Source organism: Seriola aureovittata, chromosome 18, assembly GCF_021018895.1.
Source record: "Seriola aureovittata isolate HTS-2021-v1 ecotype China chromosome 18, ASM2101889v1, whole genome shotgun sequence".
NCBI classification, from domain to species: Eukaryota; Metazoa; Chordata; class Actinopteri; order Carangiformes; family Carangidae; genus Seriola; species Seriola aureovittata.
This window is the reverse complement of record NC_079381.1, coordinates 3937918-3956813: the sequence shown is the minus strand read 5'-3', so window position 1 is coordinate 3956813 and position 18896 is coordinate 3937918. Positions and strand designations below refer to the sequence as shown.

Below are 18896 nucleotides of genomic sequence, written 5' to 3'. Positions count from 1 at the left end.
TCCCCACAACTGGTGAATGGATTAAAATGTGGCTCAGATGTTCATGTTCATGTTCTGGGTCAGTTCAACCAAGTCTTAAGGATATTGATAAATACAATACAAAAAGTGAGTTTTTGCAGGTAGATGTGAGAGATGAAGGAATATGTTGCAAGTTCAAAGCTGGATGTTACATTCATTTACATTACGTTTGTGACAGAAGTTCTAACCTCATCAAAATGATGGATTAGAAGGTGTGATGTTGCTCTACTTCTCTGAACTCTTGTCATCTACATTTACAGTTTACCAGTTCTTCTTTTGTTCAGTACCTTCTTTGACTCTGATTTAAAATGAGGCTCTGATGCCACAGTCTCTACGTTTCCTGACTAATTAGACCAGAGAAACATGACATGTTGAATCCACTCTCATGTCTCTATGGCAACAGGTTGTGGTGGTAAAACTTTCATCCCGAATCCAGCTTGACATCTTCATGAGCACGCACACACACACACGCACACACGCACACACGCACACACACACACACACACACTCGCACTCACACATAAATACAGCAAAGACCCGCAGATACACTATGTCACTATCACTATATGCTTGCAACAAAGATGTGTGTATGCGTGTTCAAGAGTTGATAGAGCATTTGCTTTCCCATCAAACATGTTTGCAGAGGCGTGTGGTATCCATGACAACTAAGACGCAGCCAATGAGATTTGATTGAAAGATTAACTGGTGCCCAGTAAGTAGGTATGGTTTAAAATTAAAAGTATTAGCCAGTTATGAAAAGAAACTGTTCATTAGACAGTAGCCATACTCTAGATTCCAGGCTGGTGTTATTTTACATTTCACAAAAAACAATGCTTTAGTTTTTCTACCCTGTGTGTGAATCTCAGCTCAAAGCACATTTATTCCAACTGAAGACAAAAATCTATAAAAAATGTGTCACAAATATACAGATATAAAGGCTCAGTTATTTCCTGAAACAGCTGGCCACTGTAGTTTTTCTCAATACACAATGTGGAGGAAATAATGCATTGGTTTTCAGCAGTGGATTAATACATATTTGGTGCTCTAGTGATTATTTACAGCAGCAGGAGAGTGTATGTGGGATTTAGTCAAAATAAACCACAGTGTGTGTTCATGGTAATGAAGGAACATGTCGCTCAGTGCGACAGTGTGGCTCACTGGTGTGCTTTTAATAGTTTTTGGACAACGAAGGAGCTCCAGGACCCAGAGGAATAAGACATATCAGGCTTTGGATATGTCAGACATGTCATATATTACATTTCTGTATGGGAGTCATATACTTCAAAATATATGACTCACATGACTCACATTTTCATTAATGTTGGGCAAACAGCGATCATGTTTTTATATGTGTTGTGTGTTTTTGTTTTTCCTGAAACGTTATGGCACTCATTTCCGAAGCAGGAAATCAATTGCCAAAAGCGAAGGCAGGTAAATGCAACCCAAGGACTGAGCAGGTGTGTGGAAGTATACAATCATAATCATAATTATGGTAATATTGAGGGATCATAGACTCAAGACACGCCTGGTTTGTTCATTAGTGTGCGTTACAAAAAACATCAAGTCGAAACAGTTCCAAGGTTGATTCCTATTACAGTGTTTGCTAATTTCAAGCTATAACAGGAAATCAAGCTGTTCCCTAGCAACCTATATCCAGTGAAGGCGTCTTTGGAGATTTATCTTTGGATCATGTTGCACAATTTTGATTTTTTTTCATTAATATGTTTTGTTATTATTACTTTGTTTCCATGTAAACCTGCTAAATTTCTTTCACAGCCAAGTTTCATTTGAACCTCAGTTTGGTGGACATTTTTGTATTTCATAACAATATGAAAAAATATTTAATGATATTCTCATAGTGCATACTGGATCCATACATCACACATCAGTAAATCTGAGCATCTATTCACATTTCCTTTTACTGTTCATAATCTAGTGCTTTGAGTTGAAAGAAAATGTAATGTCTATTTTATAATAAGATGATTAGATGTTCTGTAAAGAAAATAACAGCCACTGTGTGATTTACTCCACACGGCTGCACAGTTTCATCATGGAGCTTTTAAAAAGACCATCCCTCATCTGTTGCAGCTATTTTTCTTTTCTTTTCTTTTCTTTTTTCTTTTCTTTTCTTTTCTTTGCTTTTCTTTTCTTTTCTTTTCTCTTCAATTTTGTCATGTAAAATAATTGTTTGTGTTTCCACCTGTTGAACATTTAGGCCAAAGTGAATGAGGAAGAAAAATGCAGGCATTAGGACCCAGTGGGTTCAAATCTTTCCAGGTTAGATAAATGTGTGGCCGCTACACACCATACGACGCTACCTTCAAATGCTGTGAGAATTATCAGGTTTACATTTTTGATTGTTTCTAATTTTGGTTAATAATTTAATCTGAATAAAATGTTTTCCATATGTCTAAATTATATGTTGTGGAATTTATAGTTTAAGGTTTATTTATTATATGTACTGTATGTATATGTATGTGTATTTATTTTTGTTGTAGCCATATGTACCAGAATGCTGTTCTCAACTAATTAACAACAACAAATAAAGTTGTTCTTGTATTAGTGGCGTGAGAAAAAACATATTTGACCTTGAATTTAGCTTCAGTCCAGCAAGGGAGAATCAGATCGACATTCTGAGAAATAGTCTTATTCGCATTCTTGTGAAGAAATTTTTTTTTTTTGTGCAAAAATAAAAAATAAAACTACTTCTTTAATATACGGAAGCGTAATGCATTTACTCAAATGAAAATAATCCTATTTTTCTGAATCAACGGGATAATTCTAGATTTAATGTTTATTAAAAATAAATAAATAAAATAATAATAATAATAATAATAAATAATACCAATAAATTAATAAAACAAAATAAAATAAATCTCCGAGAAGCTTTTTCAAAAGAAAAAAAATCCTGTTTTTCGGAATCAACGAGATAATTATCCCGTTAATTCAGAGAAACAGAGCTGATTTTTTTTCCTTGTGAAAGCATTACCGCTTCCGTAATAGCACTGAATCATCAGAAGTGCTTCTTATATTGAGAAATAGGAGTTTCCAGGCTGTCCCTGAACGCAGCAAGAGCGTCAATCCTCCACCCCTCGAGGAAGAAGCCGAGCGACATCCATCAGACTCGTTGGACTCTCAGAGGTAAACCCGAGTCTTCCTCAGTGTGCCCCCACATCAGACTCTCTGCCGGGCCGTCACACCGAGCTCCAGCCAGGTTCGGTGATCTCTGCGCGGATTTTCCTCCCGATCAGGACCGTGGGAGAGATGCGACGTCTCGGGGGAGGAGGAGGAGACGAACTGGCCAGGCAGCAGCAGCAACAGCAGCAGCAGCAGCAGCAGCAGCAGCAGACACCTGAGAGCAGGATCTGAGTTTGTTTCAATAACGTCAAAGAAAGGTAAGTGCCCAACAGAAAAGAAAGACGATGTTCCCGGAGCACCCTTCAGGCTCGGCTCGTGCATGAAGTAGATGGTTGTTTGGTTGTTGTTTATTGGTGCGTTTCCGTGTTACTTGTCGGTTCCAGCATCAGTACAAGGCAGGAGGTATGAGTCATAGCCCGGTGCAGGGCTGCTGGAGGAGCTGCTGAGGAGCGAGGTGTCTGCAGCCTCCAAAGCCACAGTCCTTTATCAGCCCGCACATGCAAAGCGCTGCACCTTTGTGCTCTTAAGGCAAATGACTGCGTACTGTGTGCATGTGTGTATAAGTGATCAAGAGTTAGCGTGCAGTGTGTTGGTAGTTGGAGTCTGTGTGGGTGTGCGTGCACGTGTGTGTGTCATGATACTTCACCAAGCAAAACTTAACGTTGCAGTGTATGAGCCTGGATTTCTAAGGGTTAATAAGGAATTAAGAATGTGGAGTCTCTGTCTACTTTTGGTCTGGGGCTGTTTTTGATGGTTTGAAGCTTACAGTGATATTTTGGAGAGACTTTTTTTCTGTTTCAACATGGCAGTGCTTTTGTGCACAAAGCCAGCTCCATAAAGAAATGGTTTTCTGGTGTGGAAAAACCTGACCTGACTGGTCTGCACAGAGCCCTGACTTCAGCCTCATCCAACACCTTTGGGATGAACTGGAACACTGACTGTGAGCCAGATCTCAGCACCCAGCATCAGTGTTGGGACCCCCTAATGATCTTGTGGCTGAACGGGATCAAGTCCCTGCAGCCTTGTTCTAAAATCTGGTGGCGTAGGTTGTTATAGCAGCAGATTAATACCCATGGTTTTGGATTGACATGTTCAGCTTCAGATGGAATGTTTAAAGATCCTAAACATATTTTCTCACTCATCTTTTTACTACGTTTGTTGGGTTCTTGCTGGAAAACACAATTTTCTGCCAACGTCAGAACAGCTTTGGTTATTTTACATAAGAAATTTCTGTATTTCTGTTTATTCTTTATGCTTTTCTCACTGTTTTGGAGTGGGCGGGGCTCAGTAGGAAAAAAGATGATGTCACATAATTCCACTAATTCACTAAGTGTGTTTCTGTCCACCTGTATTTGTGCACATTTTCAGTTTTTGCATAAAAAACCTGAGGGGAAACACCAGAAAAAAAGCTTTAGTTACTAAAGCTTTTGTCTGGTGTTCCCCCTCAGGACTTTTGTTTCATACTAAAGTTTAGTATGAAACAAAAGTCTTAACGGTTTTTACACCTGTGGAGTTGGTGCATTGATAAAAGCTAAATGTGACAAAGTGCAGTGGAAAGAGACTTTGAATAAATCATATGGAATCACATGGAGAATGAATTTCCATTATATTTTCTACATCAGTTTTGTTTGTTTGAGATTTGACTGGTACCTGAAAGGTGAATTAGCACCATCAACTATTTACCTCAAAAGTTGCATCAGAGTAGTGGATGGAAATGTGGATTAATTTGTGTTATGTTTTGCTGATTTTCTGGAAATCTGGTTAAGATTTGTACAAAATTTGGTTGGACACATAACTTGTGTGATTTAAATTGCAAACCACACCCACATGGGCTTCATGAAGTGGATCAGTCTTTTTAAGCTTTTTTGTTTTAAACTCTTAATAAATAGCACGAAAGATATATTTTTAAAAACTTTAATTGTTACTTATTTAGTAACAAATACACAGAGTTTGAGAGAAATATTTAGATGTTTTTCCATTTTTTTTGTCAGAATTAAAAAACGAAATACAAAAACATCAAATCGGAAGAAATTTTGGTATTTGCAAATTCCTTATTTTCATTTTTCCTTGTGAATCGAAGACTGGAGAAAGGTCGTCAGGTGGCACGCAAGTAAAGGTAAATATTTCAAATAAAAGTTCAGAGGATAGAATGGCCAAGTGTAACATTATATTGTTTCTGTTTTTTCATTTTTAGTTTAAAACGAAAAAACAAACTGAATATAAACTAATCCTGTTAGCCTCATAATTGTGTTTCCTGTCTTTTAAAGTCCGGGTGAAATGTGTTTGGAAGTGTGAATGTTAGACTGGAGCCTCCTGCATAATTTAACAGTGCTATAGTTTAATGTTGTGGCCATCAGCTTTGATTATTTCAACTTTGGTTGTGAAAAATCCGCTCTGTGTGGCAGATGGCTCTAAGCACTACAATACCCAAGAGGCTTAGTTACTGCTGTGATGGAGAAGAAGCCAGTCAGAGGCACAGAGAGGTTTGTTCTATCTTATAGCTTCAGCTTGCTGTTAGCAGAAAACATGGTACAATTTTAAGTTCTGTGATTGGACATCTTTCATGGAAATGCATCTTGGGAGTTGTAGTTGACGTCTGTTAGTTTTTATGTCCAAAGCTTTTACCTTTGGATATTTTATCAAGGAAGTAGATGTTTTCTAACACAGTTGTTGATCTTATGCTCTGATGATGGAGCCGTTAGAGTGCACACATCTCCACGTGTACACACGGAAATCTTTGCATCTTTTAAAAGCTTCTGTTACAAATCAAATACCAAGACTTGTCTGAGCTCGTCACTTGTTTTAAATGCACTGTAAACTCTTCAGTCAGGTGTTTCCCTGAACGCGTCATGATATTTCAGATGCGTAGACATTAGACGCTCCCCTGCCGCTGTGACAGTAATGAGTGTCTCTCTCCATCCCATAGGCAGACCCTGGATATTTGTTGACTCATAAATCAGTTTGTAAACAAAGATGGAGGGAGCAGAGGTAATTAGAGGAAGCAGCCTTTATTGTTTTGGTAATGCAGCCGGTGTCCCTCGAGTTGCTGGCAGCTTTATTGTTTCACGTCTCCACTGTCAGTCCAAGTTGATTCCTTACTGATGGACTCATAATGGAAATAACAGATGTGGGGTTGTTATCTGCTGGTGTCATTATTATACACCGAAGGCCTCAGTTTTCTCAAAATTGCTATTCATTTGTAAAAATTTCATAAAAAGATAAATGAATCAACAAAAACAAAGGAAAAAAAAGAGAAATAATGGCAGCAACAGGTGCACACGACTATTTTTTTTTCAGTGTTTACTACACTTGTGTACAGCTTCTCTGTCTGATGCTGCATCCACGTCCTGTCAGGTTTAAATATGAAATACTAATACTACTTAAAGCCAAGCAATGTGTTCCTGTGTCTGTAAAATGTTAGGCAGTTAAACTAAAGGCTAATTTTTCATTTTCAGACTGTTTATTTGTCACAGAAGTGAGAGTTACATTCAAGTGAAATATATCCATGTCTTTTTTTGATCATAAAGCAGGTCTAGGTTCTATATTAATACTGTGAAAGTATCAAAGCGCTCAGTCCACAGAGAAACGCACACAGCCTGTATTCAGACACTGAGCCTTAAAACGCTGTCGGAACTTCAGTAACTTTGTGATGTCACAACGAAACACTCACTACACCTGGACCCACCATCCAACTTTGGTGGATTTGGTTTCTCTGAGTGTTTACCTGAAATCTGACAAATTTTTATTCACTCAATAAGAAAACAGTCATCCAATCAGAAGAGAGGCTAAGAGCCTCCTCTCTTCTGATTGGCTCACTGACCTGTTGTTACCAGAGCTCCAGAGAGAATCCTGAGAGAGGAGATGTAAAACCACACTGAGATGGTTTTTGGTTCTTAAAATGGATCAACACTTCAAATAAAACACAGAAAAAGTGTAAAATATGGACCTTTTATAAAAAAACTAAAACTAAGATCCCGCTGCTCGCAACACCTGATGCTGAGAAGAGCCTCCAGTCAGACTCTGGGGACTGACATTTTTCATGTCATTAATCGAAACTACTGCCTGTTGATTATAAGCTGCTTGGTATGTTTGTGCTGTTCATTTGCTCGCACTGCTGTGTGAAAATATAACCAGGTTACTTACAAACATCATATTACGATTTACACTGGCAAGAGCCATTATGGAGATACGACACCCTACTGTGTGCACAGAGGCATCTTCAGCTCCAGTCATGTAACTTGGCAAGTTAAAGAAAAGACTCAGAAGATGTTTTCCACCTGGAATCACCCATCCTTATAACGCAGTGAGCGAGCGACCCACAAAATAATTTTAAAAAAAGCCAATTTCAGTTCATTATATGGCAGCGAGCAGCAGTGAAAGATACAGTCGTGTCTGTTTCAGTGACATTTTACAGCAGCACTTTACACACCTCTAAAGTGCTGCGGTTTGGTGAAAAATAACAGCAGAAAGTGTGTCTGTCGGACCTTTCTGTAAAAGAGCCACACTGACATTCTCTCTCAGACATTATTACAGGACACCACCATATAAAATATAATAGGAAACCAGCAGGTTACATTTTGTTAATGCAGAGCTTTTTAGCTGTAAAACATATCTAAACTGCCTCACACATTTTAACGCAGGTCTAAGGGCTGCATTGTGAGCTGGAGAATAGGATAGGATGATAAAACGTGGTCAGGACGGCTGGAGGTGAACGTCTCACACTCAATACCTGCAGCTCAGTACAGAGACGACAGGGACTGTCTGTGGAGGCGTCAAAGACGCTCGTATAGACAAAGACCATGTGGAATATTGTCAGAATCATTCAGTACATACACAGGTTATGTTCCATACCATATCCTGAATTGTAAAGAAAATATGAAATCCCCTGTTGGGCACAGGGGGATGTCTCGTATAGGGCACCACAATGTCCAAAAATCAGCCCTGAGTAAAAACTATCCAGCTTCAAATAAGAAAAAAGCTAGTTTTGAAAAAGTCTGAAAAATAAAGAGAATGTTGTGCAGCAGAAATGTTTCTTCAGATCTTGTTAATCATCCCACCACCTTTAGTTTGAGAAATAGTGCCTCTGTGGTGATTCACATATCCCTCTTCATCCATGTACAGTTTGAATTGTTCCCATTTCTTCTATTTCAAATCTTCCCACAGAGGGCTTCTGTAAAGTTACTTATGCACTGGTTGAAGTTGAAAGTAGAGTTGTCTGATACCGACACTAGTATGAAGAATGCCTCTGATACTTCCTAAAATACTGCAGGTATCAGCGATTACACGAGTCTATACCAATCGGATACCACTCAATTTATTGATAAACTAGTTTCATACCAGGTAAAATAGTTTCACACCCAGATAAACCAGAAATTTTCCTGGAAATGAAGTCTTCCCTCGTTGCTCTAAAACATTAGTCTACACAGGAAGTTGCGCTGTGTAGCCATTGGCAAATACTGTTTTATAGCGGCGAAGAAGAATTGATTTCTGTTAAATAGTGTAACTTTAGCTGTTAGCAACATGTCAGCAGTTTGGCGACATGTTACAGCTGGAAAGTCCCACCAGTAGAAATGCAACTGTACAGTATATAAGACTTTAATTTGGAGCTGTGGCAATGGTGTTCGGACAATAGGAATTGTTATTTATTCCTAGATTTATTTTTCTATGACTAAAAGTCAAATTAGATTAAAAAAAAAAAGATTCTGTAGCATTCTGGTATCTGTTAATGTTTTACTAAATGTTTAACCTGAGCCATGCCACACAGCAACGACAGCACTATCACATCCATACAGGGGTAGTAACTTTAACGCAATGGTATTGGATTGTTTCGCCGTATTGGCCAATACACATGTATTGTAATGCGTAAGGAAAAAAAATGGTATGACAACAACTCTAAGTCAAACTATTCCCACATGTTCAGGCCTGTAGCTCTTTTATGCCACCGTTATTTAGTCTCCATGAGGTGCACTTTCATCAGTTGCCATGGTAATGTTTGAAAATCCAGCTGTACTTTTGAGGTGAATCCAGGGAGGACCGTGAGAGTTGAGGTTAGGTGTTTTGCTGTGATGATTCTCTCTGACCTTTTAACTCTGGGACGGGGCTCCTGCTAACCAGTGTGCCCTTTTCTTCTCGCTCTCTGTCTCTCTTTGTCTCTGCCACTGTCTCGCTCTCCTCCTCCTCCTCCTGCCGCCCACCTGCAGTGTATTGACCAGGAACAGCAGGATTCAGCCTTTCCTAAGATGATTAATGCATAGATAAGATTTCCACCTGATACCGAGGGGCCTGACTGCAGTAACACTCCTCTCCAATTCTAGTGTGTGTGTGTGTTCTTTCCTGGGAGTACTGTCTGTGAGCGGAATTAAGTTTTAGTGATAGGAATGATTCTTGGCAGAAAGAGTTAAAGCTCAATGGCTGGTTGGAGCCAAAAAACCCACATTTCTTCACAGAGCTAATGAGCTAAATTGCAACCGGGAGCTGGAATGAATAAAAGCTGGTCAGTATAAACTCAATACTCAGTTGTGGCAGGGATTCATCACACCAGACAGCAGCTTTCAGCTAACAACAGGCCAAAACTGGATGATTCTGATGGTTCTGCTGTAAACCCTCTTTGTTGTCTGTGTAGCCCTGACTGCTACCTGCTATTCTAGTCCATGCTGCAACACCTCAACGATGTGTCCTTAGCATGTATCATTGGCTGCAAAACCTCGAAGAATAATGTATGCCACCTGAAGGACTGCACAGCAAAGGATCTTCATGAAATGTCAGGAAAACGGCCTCAAAGATGAAGAAACAAGATTCGTATTGGCTGGATTCTCAGCACTTAATGCAGCACTTGAATACAACACCAAGTCCCTGTGTATCTGCCACTTCGGCTCATATTAAAATAGAGGTGGAACGATTAGGTCATCCATCAGCAGCTTTGCTAAATGATTCGTCATTTCAAGTTATTTTCCTCAGTAGCATGTTAGCGGCGTGGCTGCAGCGGTGCCGGTGACCGTCGGGTTGGCATTTCAGCTGAACATTTTTGGTTCTGAGTGAAACTACAGGAAATGCTGCCTTGAAATCTGGCACAGACATTCATGCTCCTTTCATCAGGTTAAGGTTTCACAGCTATTTTATGACTCATGTCTGCAAAACTGATGACATTCACCTCCCAAGAATACAGCGGTTTGAGCTTCTTAAACGTAAAGGGCTTCTGCTTATCCTTATGTGAAGTGAGTGTGTTGGGGTCTGTCCCACACAAGCATGTTCCCTGTCATCTGGAGAATATCATTCATAGGATTACATATGTGTTTCCAGCATAAAATATTATGAAACTATTTTGTTATCATATACACATAGATATAGAGTTTGACATTCTGTGTTTAAATTAGGGGCACAACTGTTTGGTTATGATATTTGTCATATTGTGGAGTGACGATCAGCTGTTGTGTCCAGGTGTCAGGCCCATCGACAGTCATGTCTGACAATTATCAGCGTATGGATTAGGCAGTGAACCGATGCTACTAGTTGACTGGCTAGTTTAAAACATTGTGTAGTTGTCATGATTAAACGTGATCCATTGAAACTAATAGTTAATAGTTAATAATGAAACAGCACACAGTACCAGTCAAATGTTTGGGACACACTTTCCCATTAAAGTGTGTCCAAAGTGTGTGACCGGTACTGTGTATATAACCAGTCCAACCCTTCGTGTTGCTTTAGGGTCTCTGTATTGTTTGTACTTGTCTTTTCTTGTTGTCTCAAGGATGGAGATGCTGTGACACATTCAGGTTAACGACTGGATCTCCAGTGTCTCACTCAGTTGAGTCCAGTCAGTCTGTATAATTCACAGCCGGATAAACAGGATGTGGGTGTGAGGGAGAGCCAGGGTTTAAAAGACTTAGGATGACAAAGACTGATGACGGACTCCGAGAGTTTAACACAAACTGTTCAACTGAGGTCGTTTTATAGAAAATGTCAAGATGCTGCAAAAGATGAAATCCAAACGAAGTGTATTTATAGTATGTGTTGAGCTAAAACTGTTCCCAGAAGAAGAACCGGAAAAGCGTTGCACAACAGTTAGTCTCAAGGCAGTGCCATTCCCAAGTCCATGGAAAGACGCAATTAGACGCAAATTTACCCGGGGAGGTTGTGACTTGATGCAAACATTTGTCAGTGCAGGTCAAAAATCTTCGCTCTTTCAGATCGCTCACAGGCTGAGATGAAGACAAGTTGCTAGCTAGCTTACAACTGACACACTGTTGGTGTGTTGGCTGTCTGGAGGCGGATAAACACAAACGGAGCAGCAGCGAATGACATGAGAATATTTGACATATCTGACATTGTGGTTTAACATCTCCAAACCTGTCAGGGAGGAGGTCGCGTGGGACGGTGGGATCCCCTGATCTGAACTATAAGCTTAAGTGATTGAGGTTGAGGTGTGCTCAGGTTTAGACGTGGCTAATCTGAAAACGCATATCTGAATGGTCATATGCATTTTGAAAGACACTGACAAATGAGGTCCTGCCAACAGGGGTGCAGGATCAGATAAGACTCATATTATTCTGACAGTGAGAAATAACCTGCTTGAATGACTTTTTCTTAAAAGCATGAGAAACACAAATGTAATGCAAATGCATTTAAAAAAAAACAAACAAACCAGACTGGGTTCCTGAGTGATATTGGATTTTGAAGTTGATGCTGATAAATAATAAATTGGCTAAAATAAATTTTTCACTCAGAGACAACTTCTACTTTAGTTCAGAAATATATGACATTTCTGTACTTCAGTTTGTTGTTGCTCATTTGCCAAAACCATGTTGGCGAGGAGCTTAATTAGCTAATATCAGCCTAGCCAATTTATTATTTATTCCTGAAGCTGTTAAAAAAAAAAAAAAAAAAAACATTCCCAGAAGTTTGCTATGCCACAGAGAGGGATGGAGAAATGGGCAGATTGAAAGGGCGAGAACAGGAGATGTGGGTATGACCAGTGCAGGATCAATAATGAAGACTGGTCCTCCGGACAGTAAATCAGCTCGGCAGTACATCCTCTCCCCTCAGCTGCCACTTTTATCCTCACTCATAAATACCAGGATTACAACTTCTCATGACAGGGACTCCTCGCCCTCTAGTGCTGTTTTAATGATGGAGGCTAATGTTGATTTATATACAGCAGAGGTTCACTGTTCTCTGAAGGATTTCTCCATCTTTATGCTGCGGTCTCCGAATATGAAGTCAGGCAACAGGACACTGAAGTCTCTGGATAACGTGTAACTTTAAAATGAACTGGGTTTTTTTTTTTTACTTTCTGCGTCAGCCAAATTAGATAATGTCAATGTATAATGTAAAATTTATTTCTCAGATGCCTTTTACTCTATATCGGAACAGTTCAACATAAGCCACTTTTTACATAACTTGCATGAATTGTCCGCCTTCTTGGCTGTTACACCTTTGCCACTGCCACTGGTTGGGATTGGCTGGAGGCTGTGGATTGCCTTTCAGTAACTGGACGGTATAACTTGACACCTGAGACGCAGGTCTTTGTTTGAGCTTTTTTGGCTTGTTCTTTAGTTTTTTCACATCAAAATCTGTTTGTAGGTCTTGGAGTGCTACTGCATGTGAGTTGTGTAAAGCCTTCAGAGGGAGCTGTGTGAAGTCTGGTAAATTTCCTCAAGTGATGTCATTAAGTCAGCTTCGACAGGGACCGAAGACCACGAGCTTGAAAATGAAAAAAAAAATCTGCGTCTTTGGAGTTAACCAGCAGCTCGAGGCTACGTTAGCTGTTACTAGCAGAATTTACTGGAATCCCTCACCAAACCCTCAGTGGTCACTATGAGGTGCTTTGTGGGTAATGTAGGCCACAGGTTTTGACAAAGAAGAAGATTTGTGCCAGTGGGACACAATGAAGCATCAGTCGTAATTACCAAACATGAGAAACCTGAGTGACGAGAAGTTACACTGAACGCCATCCGACTGAGTGATGAAGTTCTCCCACCTGTCGGCCGGAGTTTCCCCATTGGCTGTCGCTCTTACAAAAATGAATTGGCGCAAACTGCCGTTCGCCTGACTGCATGGCAGCTGAACGTTAATGAGCTTCTCCGTCTCTCTGAGTGATTATTATACAAGTTAATCCGTCTGAAATCCCAGCACAGTCTTTGTCTTTAACTTATGCGTCTGGTGATTTTGTCAGACGACGTCATGGTGACCAAATCAGGATCTTAGCAGCAGCTTGGAAATGGACTGCGTTTCAGTCACCGAACACAAAAACATGTAAATAAGAGCAGTTTGATTATGAGCTCGGCTGTATTCAAATACTGTGTATATGAGCACAGAGAGCAGGAGAGAAGTGAGCAGACAAAGGGCTGAAAGCAGCTCAATGCAAATATGATGCAGTCATGAATATGCCAATTAGCCTCCCTCGTCAGTGAGCAGAAAACTATACTAAGACGTTATTGAAACTAGCCCAGCTAAAAAAGAAACAAGCGCAGCGAGTCAAAAAATGTGAAGATCTGGTAGAGGATATTTTGACATGTCACAGTGGGACAATCACGGGTGTAAATGAGCTGAATAATGATGGTTAAATTCCATGTAGGTCCTTCACTGTCTTACCTTACTGGGACGAATGGAAGCCATTGTTGCTGTTATTAGTATCACGTGCTCGTCCTGCAGTGACAAAACCTCTGCTGTGAAAAAGTTTTAAATCATAGTGCAGATCTGTTTTATGGCAAAATTGAATTTCTAGGATATTTTTGGCTCATTGTAATGAAGCACATAGATTTCTATATTTTATTGTGACATTAAATCACAGCGTACTAAAAGATTTTATTCATATCCCCCTATCACCCTAATTTGTGGCTGGCTAGTATTTATCTGACTAGATGTGAACGGGTGTTTAAAGCGGCAGGGTTTGTTCTTTCAGAATCTGACTTTCTTTCACTTAATCCCTCTCTTTCCCTGCTCCACACTTCATTTTCACCCTGTCTTCTTCTTCGAATGTGATTCATCTCCCGCTCGTCTCTCCTGCTGCTTCTCTCTCTCTTTCTACCTCTCTCTCACGCAACTCTCTTTGGGTTCGCTCGTATCCAAACTAGCACGGTTTTCCCTTGAAGTCGTCCCGACAATGAACCGTGCAGAGACTTCTGATGTACATCAAGCAAACTCTTCTCAACTTGAGAGGAGAGGAGAGACGAGGGACACGAGGAATAAAAAAAAAAAAAAAAAAAAAAAAACCTCACAGCCTTTACAACATGAAATGGAAAAGACCGCAGCTGATCTATAACAAAAAAAGGCCTTTTCAGTTCACGGTTAAGTACAAATAAAAATTCTAACTACATTACTGAGACATATACAGTAGGTCCTAATAGCTCTCTGTTCGGTTGTTATAATATTTGATCCTTTCAACCTGGCTTTTAACTAGCCATACTAAACTAACCCCACAACTCTGTCTCTGGTTTCCATGACATTAGATTTCATCTCAAGAAACTTCCTCTGTAATGAACAGGAAATCAACCATCCCTCAAATAAAGTGTTACCTTTTTATTTCCCCAATCAGATTCTGAAACGCTTTTTAAAAATGCAGTTGTAAAACCTTCTCCATGTCGCTGACAGGAAAACAGCTCAGTTGGAAAAAAAAGTATAAAAAGAATTCAAAATTTTCCAAACTCCTCTCTCTTGTTGCTAAAACAGCCACTGACCTGAAAAAAATCCAGAGGACATGAATTCAGTGTGAACAGTAGCTGCAGCTCTGGTCACAAATATAAAGCATTGAAGAGCTGCCCTCTAACAAGCTGCCCTAATTGGCCAGAGGGAATTCTCTGATAATGACCAATAACAAAGCAAACAATGCTCATGAATAGGGAAGTACAAACACAAATAGTGAAAACTTACAGTAGGGACAACTAATTATTTAGACTCTAACAAGGAATATAATTGGCAGACACCATTTACAGATGTGCAAAGTGAGTCAGCCAGTTTACAATGTAGCTACATCAGGCAAACAAACAAACAACAATCATTTCTTTTCATTCAAGTTTAATATATTTTTGTTTTGTGGTGTTTACATTGATATCTGCTGAGTGTTTAAAATGTAGTTAGATGTGTTACTGTCATCTTTGACTAAAAAGCCGGACGCATTGGTTGAAATCATTATTACCTTATCAATAAAAACATTAGTCACTATTGATATTTAGCACAATATGACAAACATGGACAAAATTACATTTAAAACAAATGTTCTAAGAAATAAAGTGTTTTTCATATCTGATTATATTAAACAAATACTAATGGCTTAGATATCATTGTCTAATTCTACTACTGGCAAATATTGATATCTGCATCTTCCTGTCTTGTCTGTATGCTAGGTTTCATAGATTTCATTCATTAACTCGTGGTGCATCCCACCTTTACCGCAAATCGTCATGTGACTTGTGGGAAAGTCGTATGATGCATCTCCGCAGCAGTTTGGACATCAGATTGTTGGAAGACAAACGCAGACGCATGACACTCGCACTGAAACAACATCCCTGAAACGTCGGTATTGATTTTAGAAGTCTCACACACCTGGGATCACATGCAGCCAAACAGGATAAGACTCAACATTTGAGACAAAAACACAGCCCTCATCTACACACACACACACAGACACACACACACACACACACACACTGGGAGCTCCCCAGTCTAACGTTTCTGTGAATATAGTACATCCACTGCTGCTGGTGATATTAATTATTAATAAGCTGCATTTAATTTCTCATCTGTGACTTCCCTTTACAGCACAGTCAGATTACCAGGCAAATAAACACTTCCTAAAAACATCCAGTATGAATAAAATATTCTTGTGCATACTTTACACAGTATTGGTCAACACGGTGATCTGTCATGGATGGCAGTGTTTGTCCCTTATCTTAGAGAGCTGAACCCACTGTATAACCCTGGTGGTATTAGCACCTGTATAACCCTGGTGGTATTAGCACCTGTATAACCCTGGTGGTATTAGCACCTGTATAACCCTGGTGGTATTAGCACATTGCTTCAGGAAAGTGAAGTTCAGATCCTGGCATGTTAGTGTCCAACCGTGTCAGTGTTAGTGCCTTGCTATTGGACAAATATATCGGCTTTTGATGAGTCCATTTTTTTAATTTTATGAGCGACTTTTGTGATTTTATTTTGCTGGTTTTCTGGTCTGCCTGCTTGAAATTTCAACTTGGTCAATAACGAACCTGTAACGTGCGATTCAAAGCACGCTGTGATAGGACCTGGCAGTTGGAGTTGGGTCATATTTTGCACGTTCTTGTTCCACTGATTTCTGTCTTTCACAAAAGAGAACAGTAACTAAATGACAATTAAGCCGTGCTTCAAACAGAATACATACCTGCGCTGATACATTAGCGATGGCTGGTTGTTGGATTGACATGGGCTAGTTGGTAAATTGTAACATACTACTGTCAGGGCTAGTTAATGATCTGCTGTAGCTGGTGAGCTAGCTGCTAACTCACTAACCAGCCAAGCAAGTGCTAGTCAGTCATAAAAGCGACTATTATCATGCCATAATCTCTCCATTTTCTCTCCCTTTCTCTTACTGCCCCAGCCCTTGGCATTGCCACTGCCTCCAGTAAAGAACTCATTAGCTTCTTAGCTCAGCTCTGTCACTAATAGGACAAATTGTTAAAATAGTTTATTCAAATGATCTATTTGTACCATTAAACTCCTGGAACAGTTAGTGCTCCTCTCTCTCGTCTGGACTCTCCAGCTCTCCGTCTGATTTAAAAAAAAAAAAAAAAAAGGTCAAATTCTAGGATCAAAGTTCACCATTGTTGAATTTGATTGGAAACATCTGTGCAGATGTACGTGGCCCCAGCTAATCTGCGTATCACAGCGATTCCATTGGCATTGCAGACAACTGAACCTCTAATAATCCTGGTTATGCAAGTGCCTTGCTCAAGGAGACTGAACTTTCAATGTTCATGCCTTATTGTAAACCTCTGAACATCTAACCCTGCCCCTGTTTGAGCCTCGCTTTAGAGAACTGTCTCTACTGGCTCGCTCTGGAACAGATTACTCTGATTGTGATACCATCTTCTGCCTGTGTTCAGATCGAGCTGAACATCAGCGAAATGAAAACACATTAATGTCTAGTGCACTCCCATCTTTCTTCCACATAAGTGGAAGTTACATTTCATGCTCTTTTTCTTCCATCAGTCTTATTTAGCTCTGTGGTGGAGGAAAATATGAATCCAGTTCTGTGGAAATGTCCCTCCGAAGTGTTAAAGCAGACACCTTTTATTCTCACGGCATGGAAGAGACAAAGAAGAGAGATGCTGCCATATCACAAAATGTCAAGGCAGCAATTTAATAGGGGATCACTCTGCCCTGGTCCGACTCCTGTCTGTCAAAGTGGAGAGAGCGGTAATGAAAAACAATAAAAATAAAAATAATATATATATAATGTGCAGAAAAATGAAAATGTCAAGGTTTCCCCCAGAACCAAAGGACATTGTAAAGGCTGTACAGGGGTTCTGCCTCCAAGTTCCTACATCTCCGCATCAAAGCCTGTTTGATGCAAAAGTATTTAAAAAAAATCTCTATCTGTCACGGCAGGCTACAGAAAGACAGAAGAGAGACTGAATCATTTTCATCTTCCAAACACTAGGAGAGGAATCCCTGACGTTGCAGATGAAGGATGTGGAGGTAGAAATAAAGACAGAACAGACGATTCATCCTGAGACTATCTAGCAGCGAATAAAAGACGTTTACCACACGAAAGACTGAAAGAAGCAAAGAGAGAGGATGAATGAGAGATGAGAGAAACGAGTACAGATTGTGTTCAGTCCCCTGGTGCGTTCTTGGCAGTGACGTATAGATGTCATTACTTTTCAGTCTGTTAATTCATGGGCGGTCTATCTAAAAATGATCTCAGCTCTCTGGTTGATCAGATGCTTTAACGTCCTCCATCGAAAATCGAATCAAGTTCTTAGTTTCAAGGATTATTAATCAACATACAGGCACAAAAAGAAACGTTTGAAGGGATTTGAACTACCAGATAATTGTTCACATTAATTGTGTGTGTTGCCCCTCGGTATAGTTTATTTCCCCATGTGGTGTGGTACGCCTGCTCTGTTGTCTGGAGATTGTGGTGTACAGGTGAGACTGTATAATCTATGTGGCTCGGCTTCTCTGCCACGCTTTGGTGGCAGGCCGTCAGGTGAGTCCTTAGGTGTGTTGCTTCTGTGGAGTTGAGGCTCATTTATGCTCAGTGGTAGGTTCAGACAAAGCCTTCTGTCCATACGTCCACACTGCTACGTCACGATAAAACTTTTGGTAACGATGCTGAACCTGTTTTAGTTCGAAAACCTCTGACAGCAGAAACCCCGCGGTCGCTCCCTGATTGGGTGTCATCGGCCTCGACTACCAGTGGTGAAGGCAACATGAATAAGGAAATACAAGCATTACCTTGTTGTCGTTGCTAGCAGCTGTTGAGGAGTTCACTTCTGCATTTTAACGCTACATCTGTCCTCGTTTGTTCTATTTTTTTTTTTTTTAATTTTTCGCAACTAATCAACTGCAGAGAAGACGATCTACTTCCTCTTCTACACCGGCTCACGCATGCCCGGTGTACGTGATTGCCCAGGTATGTATGTGTTTTCAGGTGTGTTAGTGTGGGTGGAGATAGTTTCTGACAGGGAGCTAAGACGGTCGTCCTGATGGAGATCGTTTTGGTTTGAAAACGCTGCTTCCTGTCTCTGCTAACCAATCTCCTA

General features: G+C 40.1%; 1 protein-coding gene across 1 annotated transcript in view; it reads left to right on the top strand.

Annotated features, from left to right (window-relative positions):
- Nucleotides 1–3092: 3092 nt before the first annotated feature.
- The window catches only part of rab27b (RAB27B, member RAS oncogene family), a 65506-nt gene continuing 49702 nt past the window's right edge, over nucleotides 3093–18896 (top strand). Inside the window, exon 1 of the mRNA XM_056403451.1 lies at nucleotides 3093–3413. The gene's annotated coding sequence lies outside the window, so the exon portion shown is untranslated. The remainder of the gene's footprint in view (nucleotides 3414–18896) is intronic.